The sequence below is a fragment of the Gossypium hirsutum genome, chromosome D07 (assembly GCF_007990345.1).
Source record: "Gossypium hirsutum isolate 1008001.06 chromosome D07, Gossypium_hirsutum_v2.1, whole genome shotgun sequence".
In the NCBI taxonomy this organism is placed as follows: domain Eukaryota; kingdom Viridiplantae; phylum Streptophyta; class Magnoliopsida; order Malvales; family Malvaceae; genus Gossypium; species Gossypium hirsutum.
The window spans coordinates 13,960,999-13,974,049 of record NC_053443.1 but is presented as its reverse complement, the minus strand read 5'-3'; the positions used below and the strand labels follow the sequence as shown (position 1 = coordinate 13,974,049).

At 33.2% G+C, this 13,051-nt stretch overlaps 1 long non-coding RNA gene across 2 annotated transcripts; it reads right to left on the bottom strand.

Moving 5' to 3' along the window:
* Positions 1 to 803: 803 nt before the first annotated feature.
* LOC107954102 (uncharacterized) lies at positions 804 to 4,290 on the bottom strand. Of its 2 annotated transcripts, XR_001699414.2 has the most exons (3): positions 3,920 to 4,239; positions 2,194 to 2,328; positions 804 to 1,231 (listed from the first exon to the last, which is right to left on the bottom strand). It is a non-coding gene; the product is annotated as an uncharacterized lncRNA (long non-coding RNA). The 2 variants fall into 2 exon arrangements; XR_001699413.2 differs by lacking the exon at positions 804 to 1,231 and having other exon boundaries at positions 2,193 to 2,328; positions 3,920 to 4,290.
* Between the last annotated feature and the right edge of the window lie 8,761 nt (positions 4,291 to 13,051).

The window sequence follows — 13,051 nt, the reverse complement described above, 5'->3', positions numbered from 1 at the left end:
AACTCTAGAACAAGAACTTCTCAAAAGTTGTTTTATCTTGACCCTTTCATCTAAATACAATTGATAAACATTCCTAGTCATAGTAGTTCGTGAAGGAATATGAAACCTAGGACATGCTGTCGAAACTATTTTTAATTTTGAAAAACGGGAATCGACTTTTAAAAAGGGAAATGGGAGTCGCCACCGATCCTTTATTGAAGTGTGATCAGTTCACCTTTAAAAACAATTTTGGTCTGCGAATTTTGAGAAAATAGGTTCGGGAGTCGGTTACGCACGAGGAAGGGTTAGCACCCTCGTAACGCCCAAAATTGGTACCGAATCGATTGTTTAATGTCTTAATGTAGAAATTTTGAAAAGATTTTAAAATACGATCCTTTGAAAAGAAAATTTGAGTAAAATGAATTGGACGATGAGACTCACTTATTTCAAAGAAATAAATCGTCACACTCAATAAGTTAGAGTGCAACATTTTAAATCCTCAAAATTAAATTTATCTCTTGACTTTTAAAACCTATGCATTTTGAGAAGGATTTCCGATTATTTGGGTCAAATGTGAAAATCAAAACCCAGTAAGTTAGGGTTCAATTTCACAAAATTCCTAAATATCGAAATAACACAAAAAAGAATTAAATTGCAACTAAAACGAAATTAATCGGGAAAAACATAAATAAACAAAATAAGGGCCAATGTGCAATGCGCGAATAACATGGAGGTTAATTCGGAAATATTCCCAGCCCTCCAAAACGCTACGTTGCGGCATGGACTAAAATAAAATGAAAAGTAAATTAAAGGGCGAAATTTAAAACAGGAAAATAACCAAATTGAACCCAGAACAAAAGAGAGGACCGGGAGTGCAATTATCCCTCCCCCTACAAAAACGCACGGATCTAGCCGCGGTTGGATCGAGTCATCGGGTATGGCCGCTAGACGCTGTCGTTTGGGTGCTAGGAACCCTAGCTCAAAACGACGACGTATAATATCATTATTTAAACAAAATTTTCTAAAAAAAAACATTAGCAGCCTAGTTTAAAAAAAACAATTTGCTTCTTGTTTTCTCTGTTAGGGTTTTGACCCCAGCCTTCACCGCCGTCAGTACGCCGCATCTCCGCCGCAATTACACTCAACAGTGGTCAGAACTTCACCCCTAGGGGCTTTTTAGCTCCTCCTCGCGCGGATCTGAAGGCGTTACCAGGTAACCTTCTCCTTTATTTCCCTTTAGTTTCTCTTTTTCCTATAAGAAATCTAAAACTAATATTGAAGAAGCAGAAAAGAAGGAAGAAATCAAAATAAATTAAATTTCCAATCACCTTTCTTGAAACTGTTTCTTTCTACTGCCTTTCTTTTTTTAAAAAACTTTCATACAATATTCGTGGGTCTCCTCCCTTACAGATTTTTTTAAATCGGCCTTTATAGTGCCGAAAAATCCAAAAGAAATAATCAAAATCTGAAATTTTTTACAACTGTTATCTGTCCTTTTTTTGTTTGGTGCTGCGTTGCATATGTTGCATTGCAGGTATGGGTACGGAGATGGGTGACGCGGCTCGACGCGTACGAAGGCAGAGGCTGGCGTGGAGCAGCTTGGAGGCGTGGCTCGTGGGGCCGAGGGAAAGCCCTGGTAGCTGCGGCGCCTGTGCTAGGGCTGAATGCCTAGGGTTTTCGTGTGTTGCTTAGTGTTTTGGGCTCATTTGGGTTATTGGGCTGATGTGTATAATTTGGGATTTTAGTGATTGGGCTTAAAATTCGAATTTGGCCCATTGTAATTGGACTTTATTAGACTATTTAATTTTGATTTTTCATTTGGTTTATTTCACTAACGGGCCGGGCAAATTGGGCCTATTACACATGCCACAAACATAAATTTCTTAAAACCTTCACTCTCAACAAACTTGAAAGGTAATTCATCAATCAGAATCATTTGTGCTAATCCTTTCCTACATGCTTCTTGATCAAATCTCCAAGTTGAAAGATTCCCTTCCCCCCCCTTCAACTCCCTTTCTAGGTAAAACTAGTTGTCCTTGACTAGTGTCAACAACATTGCTAGGATTTTTCTTACATGAACCAATATGATATTTCAATGACCCTGTACCATTTTTTTTCATATCACAACAAAATTCCTTTTCACAATAATTATATTTAACCTTACTTGCACCCTCACTATTAATAAACTTAGTGAAGTGAGACCAAACTTCTGACCTTTGAGGAGGGGCTTTTCTTTTCCCGGTTGTAGTCCCCTTTGTTTGGAAAGAAGCTCCAACCCCCGAATTTTTAGAATCTATCGAAGTAGGAGGTGTAACACTACCCTCAATAGATGTTGGTTCGGTTGACATTCTGCAAGAAAAAAAGTATATAATAAATTAAAATAATACGACAAACTTGGGGTCAAGGACTATTATTTACAAAATCTAGAAACTTAATTAAATTGATGCAATATTATTTAGATCATTTATATCAAGAGTTTAAAAAAAAACTTTACAAAGTCCAAAATGATATAAAGTTTTTTTTAAAATGAAGTTAATGATTAAGTCCAAAATGAATTATATTAGTAATCAGTTATTTGTACTATAATGATTTGATTTTACTTAATAATTACTCGAGAGTTTGATTATAATTTAGTAATAATGATCCCACAAGACAAGTAAAAGATTAGTTAAACATCAAGAAAGGTGCCCAGCAGTGAATTACATATGGCCAACGGAAAAGGAGAATAGCATTAAGAAATAAAAAAGCAATTATTTCCAAATTTTCAAGAGTAATTTGTAAGAAAAAAGACAAAACCATATCCTGATACATAATGCACATCATCCAACATTTTCAATTGGAAATGTCTTAAAATCACTAAAAAACAGCTTCTGTAATGTTAGCAGTTTATATAGGGTTATCATTTATTTCTATTTTGATTAATATTGTTTGTAAATTTAAATATTAGTGTGTATATGTATATGTATATATATATTTAGAAATGTTCTTCTTTTATTTTTCAAATCCTAAAATTGAAGTCTAATGGTTGATAATTTAAAATCATTTTTTTAAATTCAGATTCATTATAATGTCATAGTTGACTTCCATACAACTAAATATTTATTTCTTATTTCAAAATGCCAAACAAATAAATTTAACTGCATTAACAACTGAACTTTAATTTTTTAAAATAAAAAGTACAAAAATTAAATTCAAAGTAAAGAATATGATAAGATATTAATTTAGAGTTTGTTGTAGTATATAATTGTTGGTAGACTTGCTGGATGATGAAGTTATTTGTTGAATCTCGAAACAAATATGAATCCGACTTGAAAAAAATTACATTTAAGATGGATTTCAGACAGTCTCGAACAATAATTTTCTTTGGCTATGTTTGTTTTTTTTTTCTTATATATGTATAAATTCATAAAAATAAATAAATAAAACCTTAAACCCAACGCTCAAACCCACTTTCCCTTTAAATTTAAACAATGAAACCCAATCCAAATCTGACATTCCTCATCGGATGTTTTTTAGTGATAACCCAATCCAAATATATGATAACCCTATATAAACTGCTAACATTACAGAAGCTGGTTTTTAGTGATTTTAAGACATTTCCAATTATTTCCAAATAAATAAGCATTATATGCCTTTTTATATATATATATATTAAAAATTATATATTTTTCTTGTTACATTTTTTAAATGTATTATTGTAATCATAGTTTAGTGTTCAACAATAATTGATGAGAAAAAATGAAATGAAAAAGATAGGTTACAGAAAAATATGGTCGCAAAATGCATTAATTGCAAAAATACTATCAGTCAACTACAGATTCAATAATTAGAAAAAAAAAATGAATACTATATCAGATCAGATCAGTCAACTACAGACAGAGTACAGACCCATTCAAGAAATTGGAAAAAAAAAAGAAAGGGAAATTAGAAGAAAGCAAACCTGGCCCAGGTCTGGGTATTGGTGTGGTGGTCCGACACTCTGACTCGGCGACTCCGGTGGAAGAGAAAATGAGAAATAGTGTGTGAGTGAAAGTTTAAGTGTGTGATTTAGGGTGGGATTTGACTGAGAGTGCTGTCTAAGATTGAAAATATTAGGGTTGGGTGTTAAGTGAAAGTGAAAGTGAAAGTGAAAATAGGGAGGGGAGGGGGGATTCGACTGAAAGCATCGGGGGTAGACTGTAGAGTAGTCAGGCACTTGGGCTGCTGCTGTTAGGGCTGTGCTGAGAAATTGGACAGCAGCCTGCTGTGCTGAGAAGTGAGAAATGGCCTGTTTTAAATTTGGGCTGGGGCCTAGGTTTAAATTTAACTGGATTAGGCCCTGTAAATTTCGGTTTACCCGAATTTTTTTCGGTTAACCGGTCCGTTTCGAACCGATTTAACCGATAACCGAACAAACCAAAAAAATTTAACCGACCCCCGGCCGAATTTTTTTGGTTCACCGACCGAGTTAATCGGTCGGTTAACCGAAAAATTTCAGTTTTAATCGAATAATGCACAGCCCTATCCTAGGCCACACATGTCACTTATAGACCCCAACGCAGCGTATGTAGTTGAGTTCCCGTAGTACCCTAAAATAGTTCATCCTCACAGGCTGGCCGTAAATTCTGATCATAAGGAGTTATTTATAGGTCAGAGATTTAGCTGTAAAGAAGAGTGCGTATTTGCTATTAAACGGTACAGCATGAACATATCAGTGGATTATAAAGTTGCAGTGTCTACTCCGACAATATATATTGGGGAGTGTTGGAAGGCAGCGGAAGGCTGCAATTGGCGGGTACGAGCTACATTCATTAAAAGTTCTCAGATGTGGGAGATACGAAAATTTGTTGGTCCTCATACATGCACATCAACACGTATGACAGAAGATCATGGAAAACTTGATTCGAAAACTATCTGTACGTGTATCATGCCAATGGTGAAGGACATGCCGACCATTAAAGTTTCGGTACTGATTACCGAGATGCAAGCACGATTCTAGTATTGAGTATCATATCGAAAGACATGGATAGCTAAACAGATGACAATAGAGCAACTATATGGGGATTATGATTCATCGTATAACGAGCTACAAGGATGGATAGCTGCTATGCGGGAGTACGTACCGGGGACTGTGATTAAGTTGCAGACAAGGCATTATTACAGCCAGGACGACCAGTTACAGCCGACAAAAAAGATTTTTCATCAGATGTTCTGGACGTTTGATTCATGTGTGCGGGCATTTCCCCACTGCAAGCCATTTGTGCAGGTGGATGGGACATGGCTATATGGAAAATATACACAGATCCTACTTCTTGCGGTTGCTCAAGACGGCAATAGAAACATGCTCCCGATAGCATTTGCCATCGTAGATAAAGAGAACTTGGAGTCTTGGGAATTCTTCCTCACTAACCTGCGGAGGTATGTTATTAGCAACGATAACATTTGCATCATCTCCGATAAAGGGAAAGGTTTAATTGCAGCAATTAGCCGTTCCGGTGTGCCATGGAGGTCCGTTTACTGCATCCGACACATTGCGACTAACTTCCACAAAGATTATAAGAATGCAGACTGGAAGAGACAAGTCGTGGCAATTGGTAAATGATAACCTTATATTTTCAATATAAGTTGTAATGTTTTATGTTATCGAGTTAGTAGAACTTATTTTTTCTTAATACGTATGCAGCGTACGAGTTAGAGCCACATATTTTCCTCCAAAGAATTATCCGACTTGAGAGTGACATGGATGGGCAAACAAACACATCTTTCCGACAATGGTTGGGCATAATAGAGCCGTGGCAATGGGCTCAAAGTTTTGACGAGGGTTTTCGTTATGGCCAAATGACCACAAACTTAGTCGAGGGGATTAACGCTGTCTTGTTGAAAACACGTAATCTTCCTATTGCATCTGTCTTTTCTACTACATTCTACAGGCTAGCTACCTTGATGCCAAGAATGGGTCAGCAACAAGTCGAGCAGATAGAGGCCGAACTCGTGTTTGTCGAACATGTCAGGGATGCAATGGTTGCAAACCGTCATTTGGCGAGGTCAATGAATGTAGAAATATATTCACGACGATTAGAAACGTTTTGAGTTACTGAGACGATCAGTCGTCGACCTGGTATACCAACTAGGTCCTATGGAGTTGATCTCCGGAACAGACGGTGCGAGTGCAGGAGGTTCGAAACGCTTCATTATCCATGTGCGCATGTCGTGGCAGCGTGTGCTAAAGTGAACGTTAATGTCGAACAATATGTCGATGATGTGTACACGCTCGAGCGCACATTGCGTGTCTGGGAAAATGAGTTCCCCGTCCTGCCTAACCTATCTACGTGGGAGGTGCCTCCGACGACTTTCTAGCTTATCCCAGACAGAGGGCTACGGAGGAATCCAAGAGGTCGTCAGCAATCAAGCAGAATCCGTAATGAAATGGACATTAGGGAGAAATTCGACGGTAAGCGTTGTGGAATATGTAGGTTAAGTGGTCATAGTCGGAATAAATGCTCTCATCGGAACTTTTGTGTTGGACAGTTGTCCGGATCGGGTCGGAATTGACCTAATGATGTAAAATTTTTATGTATAGTGTTATAAAAAGTATAATTCATTTGAAATAATTTTTATTATTCAGCTTATACCTATGCTTAAATTGTACCAAATTAAGTTATAAAATACCATGTATGCATTTGGAATTATTAAAATTATATCGAAAATGGAGGCATTTATAATTGGATTCAGCTTTAATATAATACAAAAATAGAATAATTAAATTTATACAAAAAAGTTTAGAAGTAAGCAAAGATTAAATTAGAAATATTAAATTTATACAAAAAGAATACAAACTTTGTAATGTACAAAAAGTGCATTAAACCCCTAAAATTGATGGTTCGATGGTGTGGTTGTAACAGCCTGATTTTGGGTCTAGTCGGAACAGTGATTTTGAAACCACAAATCCGACGAGGAAAAATGTAATGGCCTGAATTTTCAGAGGTGTCAGAACGGTGGTTCAAGATCACTAAATTCGACAAATGGGTAGAAAATATTATTAATTTAGTGAGTATAAGTTAAATGTGAAATTAGGAAAATTTTTGAAATAGTGAATAGTACACTAGAAATAAATATTAAAATAATTAGAATCGAAAATGAGGTATCGAGACCTCAGGGATTTTAAACCGAGCCATAAATACTTTTATAAATATTTATGTAGTGTTAAAAAGTTAGTATTAAAGTTTCGATAAGAAATTTTAAAGTTCCGATAATTAATTGAATAAAAAGGATTAAATTGTAAGAAATGCAAAATTTTTATGTATAGTGTTATAAAAAGTATAATTCATTTGAAATAATTTTTATTATTCAGCTTATACCTATGCTTAAATTGTACCAAATTAAGTTATAAAATACCATGTATGCATTTGGAATTATTAAAATTATATCGAAAATGGAGGCATTTATAATTGGAATCAGCTTTAATATAATACAAAAATAGAATAATTAAATTTATACAAAAAAGTTTAGAAGTAAGCAAAGATTAAATTAGAAATATTAAATTTATACAAAAAGAATACAAACTTTGTAATGTACAAAAAGTGCATTAAACCCCTAAAATTGATGGTTCGATGGTGTGGTTGTAACAGCCTGATTTTGGGTCTAGTCGGAACAGTGATTTTGAAACCACAAATCCGACGAGGAAAAATGTAATGGCCTGAATTTTTAGAGGTGTCAGAATGGTGGTTCAAGATCACTAAATTCGACAAATGGGTAGAAAATATTATTAATTTAGTGAGTATAAGTTAAATGTGAAATTAGGAAAATTTTTGAAATAGTGAATAGTACACTAGAAATAAATATTAAAATAATTAGAATCGAAAATGAGGTATCGAGACCTCAGGGATTTTAAACCGAGCCATAAATACTTTTATAAATATTTATGTAGTGTTAAAAAGTTAGTATTAAAGTTTCGTTAAGAAATTTTAAAGTTCCGATAATTAATTGAATAAAAAGGACTAAATTGTAACAAATGCAAAATTATGGGAAATGATTAAATAGCTTAAATGATAAAAGGAAGAGAGCTTAAAAGGAAAATAGACCCAATCTATTTGGGCTGAAAGGCATGAAATCAGCAACAAAGTAAGTAGAATTAAGGGCAAAATTGGAATATTGCAAAATTTACTTAATAAAGTTAGGACCGAAGTGGAATTATCTAGATTTCTCTTTATTTTTCTGCATTCTCATCAGCAAAAACACCATAGAAGGGTTTTCTTAAGCTGGTTCTTCCTATTTTTACTGCAGGTAAGTTCAATTCTTGATTATTTCTTAAAAATTTTATGTTTTTGTGACTTTTACAACTAGTCCCACTTGTTGAATTCATTAGTTTTTGATTCTATGAAAGAATTTGAAAGTTTCTATGAATATGTGCTGGAAGTATATGATGATTTAGCATGGAATTAGAGCTTTAAATTGTTCATATGCTGATTTTATTGAAAGAATTGAATAGAAAATGAATGTTTAGGACCTAATAGTAAAAGAGTTTGAAGATAGAGTTATATGTGGAAATTTTGAATTTCAATAGTTGTGAAACAACTTATAATGTCTAGATAAAGTATTAATTGAGAAAATTAGATTAATTGAGGGGTTAATTGAGAGAAATCAACATTTTGCACTAAAACAGTTTTGGACAACAGCAGTAGTATAACTTTGAAAAATCGCCAAAAATTGTGGAAATTAAATTAGAGAGTGAATAAAATATAAAATTAAATCTTATTGAGTCTAGTTTCTCATAGAAGAAACGGTGTAACCAATGGAATTGTAAATCATGAGATATAATAAATTTTGTGAGACAATTTCAGAATGATTTCAGGTTCCCCTGTTCTGACTTTGTAAAATCATAAAAAATTTAAGAAAAATAATTATGAGTTATAATTTATATGGTTAGAATCCTTAATGAATCTATTTTCAAAAGAAACAAATGAAAACATCATCAGAATTCTGTACAATTAGCTAACTCATTTTTAGTGAAGGGTGGTTAGAGCTGTCAGACAGTGAAACATGGGAAACTGTAAAGAATAAACTGTACTAATTGGTTGAACCAAAAAATTTTAAAATTTTATAGTAAGAATATATATGAGTCTAGTTTCAGGGAAAATTTACGTATCTTAATTTTGAGCTCTGTATCTCCAGATAAAAATAATTTAGTGACTCTGACTCAAATGGGCAGCTTGAATTTTACATACAAGAAAATAGTGAAAGTATGAATAATGTTGTTTAAATATGTTATACACATTAAGGATGAGGAATGGAGAGGAGGTGTAATAGCCCGATTTTAGGCTTAGTCGGAACAGTGGTTTCGGGACCACAAATCCGACGAAAAAAAAATGTAATGGCTTGAATTTTCAGAGGTGTCGGAACGGTGATTCGAGATCACTAAATTCGACAAATGGGTAGAAAATATTATTAATTTAGCAAGTATAAGTTAAATATGAAGTTAGGAAAATTTTTGAAATAGTGAATAGTGCACTAGAAATAAATATTAAAATAATTAGAATCGAAATGAGGTATCAAGACCTCGGGGATTTTAAACTGAGCCATAAATATTTTTATAAATATTTATGGAGTGTTAAAAAGTTAGTATTAAAGTTTCGTTAAGAAATTTTAAAGTTCCGATAATTAATTGAACAAAAAGGACTAAATTGTAACAAATGCAAAATTTTGGGAAATGATTAAATAGCTTAAATGATAAAAGGAAGAGGGCTTAAAAGCAAATAGACCCAAGGTCTATTTGGGCTGGACGGCAGAGGCATGAAATCAGCAAGAAAGTAAGGAGAATTAAGGGCAAAATTGGAAAATTGCAAAATTTGCTTAATAAAGTTAGGACCCAAGTGGAATTATCTAGATTTCTCTTCATTTTTCTGAATTCTCATCAGCTAAAACACCATGGAAGGGCTTCTTCAAGCTGGTTCTTCATATTTTTATTACAAGTAAGTTCAATTCTTTACTATTTCTTGAAATTTTTGTATTTTTATGACTTTTACAACTAGGCCCACTTGTTAAATTCATTAGTTTTTGATTTTATGAAAGAAGTTGAAAGTTGATATGAATATGTGCTGGAAGTATATGATGATTTAGCATGAAATTAGAGCTTTAAATTGTTCATATGCTGATTTTATTGAAAGAATTGAATAGAAAGTGAATGTTTGGGACCTAATAGTAAAAGAGTTTGAAGATAGAGTTATATGTGGCAATTCTGAATTTCAATAGTTGTGTAACAACTTATAATGGCTAGTAAAGTACTAATTGAGAAAATTAGATTAATTGAGGGGTTAATTGAGAAAGGACCGAATTGTATAAACTGTGAAATTTGGGGCAAAATGGAAATCAACATTTTGCACTAAAGCAGTTTTGGACAGCAGCAGTAGTGTAACTTTGAAAAATCACCAAAAATTGTAGAGATTGAATTATAGGATGAATAAAATATGAAATTAAAGCTTATTGAGTCTAGTTTCTTATAAAAGAAATGATGTGAGCAATGGAATTGTAAATCATGAGATATAATAGATTTTGTGAGACAAGGTCAGAATGAATTCGGGTTCCCCTGTTCTGACTTTGGAAAATCATTAAAAATTGTACAGAAATGATTATGAGTTATAGTTTATATGGTTAGAATCCTTAATGAGTCTATTTTTATAAGAAACAAGCTAAAACATCATCCGAATTCTGTACAATGAGATAATTAATTTTTAGTGAAGAGTGGTCGGAACTGTCAGACAGCGAAACAGGGGAAACTTTAAAGAATAAACTGTACTATTTGGATGAACCAAAAATTATGAAAATTTTATGGTATGAAGATATGTGAGTCTAGTTTCAGGGAAAATGAACGGATCTTAATTTGGAGCTCTGTAGCTCCGGATAAAAATAATTTAGTGACTCTGACTCGGATAAACAGCTTTGAATATACATGTTAGTGAATATTGAAATTATGGTTAATGTTGTTTAAGTGTGTTATACACATTAAGGATGTGGAATGGAGAGGAGGATGAGGAAAATTGGGAAATATATGAATGATTCGTGTATAAATGGTCATATGTTTGATTATAACTCATAAACGATGAAATATGAATGATGCTTATTTTTGTGCATTATTGGTCATGGTTTAAGCTCATGTGTGAAAATAAAGTTTCATAGTATGTGCGTATGGTATATTCAGTATATGATTTGGCATGAAATAATACCATGAATGGTTTATGAATTAACACATGTTGGTAAGCCTGATATATGAATAAATGATCAAATTGAGCGGAACGCCGGATTTGAGTACTTCTGATCAAGTGATAAAGTGATAAGTGGTAGCTTTAGCTACAGTTATCTGATCAAGTGACAAGTGGAAAGTGATAAGTAATAGCTTCGGCTATACTTATCTGATCAAGTGATAAAGTGATAAGTTATAGCTTCGGCTATACTTATCTGATCAAGTGACAAAGTGATAAGTGATAGCTTTAGCTACACTTATCTGATCAAGTGACAAGTGGAAAGTGATAAGTGATAGCTTCGGCTACACTTATCTGATCAAGTGACAAGTGAAAAGTGATAAGTGATAGCTTTAGCTACACTTATCTGATCAAGAGACAAAGTGATAAGTGGCTACACTTATCTGATCAAGAAACAAAGTGATAAGTGGCTACACTTATCTGATCAAGGGACAAGTGATAAGTGATCATACGTAAGACCATAGTTATACTATGGCAAAGTGAAAGTGAAGTACTCAATTTTCCGTGACCGTTCCCTAATTTGATTAAGGATGGTAAGTGACAAATGGGCCCAAAAGAATTAAAGTAAATGGATAAGTGGTAGTGTATTTATATCAGGACGATGTTGTTATTCAAACTAAAGTGATATTTTCATTGCTAAATTGAGAATTTCATAAATGTGTTATTGAATGGTATAATCAATAAACATTGAGTTAAATGGTAAATACGTATTAGTTTTGAATTTGATGTCATTGAATTGTACGTGAATTAAATGGAAATTTCTAGTGATATGATTTAAATTATGAGCATGAGAAATTGCGAATTGAATGAAATGGAAATGAAGCATTAAATTGCATGAGTATGTATCGGGTCTCGCAGGCCCTAATTATTATGATTATAATATTTTGAGGATATATTGTGAAAAGTTATAGAAACATGTTAATTATTTTTGAAAGTTTTAATTTTGATGAAATTTTATAACTCGGTTAAATACGTTTACAAGTGTATGTGTTTTGGTAATGCCTCGTACCCTATTCCGGTGTTGGATACGGGTAAGGGGTGTTACAGGAGGTGGAGGAAAATTGGGAAATATATGAATGATTTGTGTATAATTGGTCATATGCTTGATTATAATTGATAAATGATGAAATAGAAATGATGCTTATATTTGTGCATTATTGGTAATGGTTTAAGCTCATGTGTGAAAATAAAGTTTCATAGTATGTGTGTATGGTATATTCGGTATATGATTTGGCATGAAATAATGTCATGAATGGTTTATGAATTAACACATGTTGGTAAGCCTGATACATGAAAAAATGTTGTGCTCATCCATGCTTATAATGCTTATGATATATGTGTATTTGGCTAACATATTTGGTATACATGCTTAGGCTTTGGCCAAGTAGTGGCTAGACTATGCCACGTTAAATTTATAAGTTATGCATTGAAATGGTTTATCATGTGGTTAACCCCAAAAAGAGTTATGTTTAAATACACTAGCTTGCAACTATGGTTGAATGATATGTTTATATCTTGTGTAATGTGCATAGAAAACGAGTGTGGAAAGATAATGAAAAGTAAGTTCATATGGCTGAAATTTAATGATTAAATGTTAATTTCATGAATTATATAATGTATGATGAAATATATATTTATTGATGAAATAAGAATAAAATAAAAATGCGAAAACTGAATAAATGATCAAATTGAGTGGAACGCCGGATTTGAGTACTTCTGATCAGTGACAAATGACAAAGTGATAAGTGATAGCTTTAGCTACACTTATCTGATCAAGTGACAAAGTGATAAGTGGTAGCTTTAGCTACACTTATCAGATGAAGTGACAAAGTGATAAG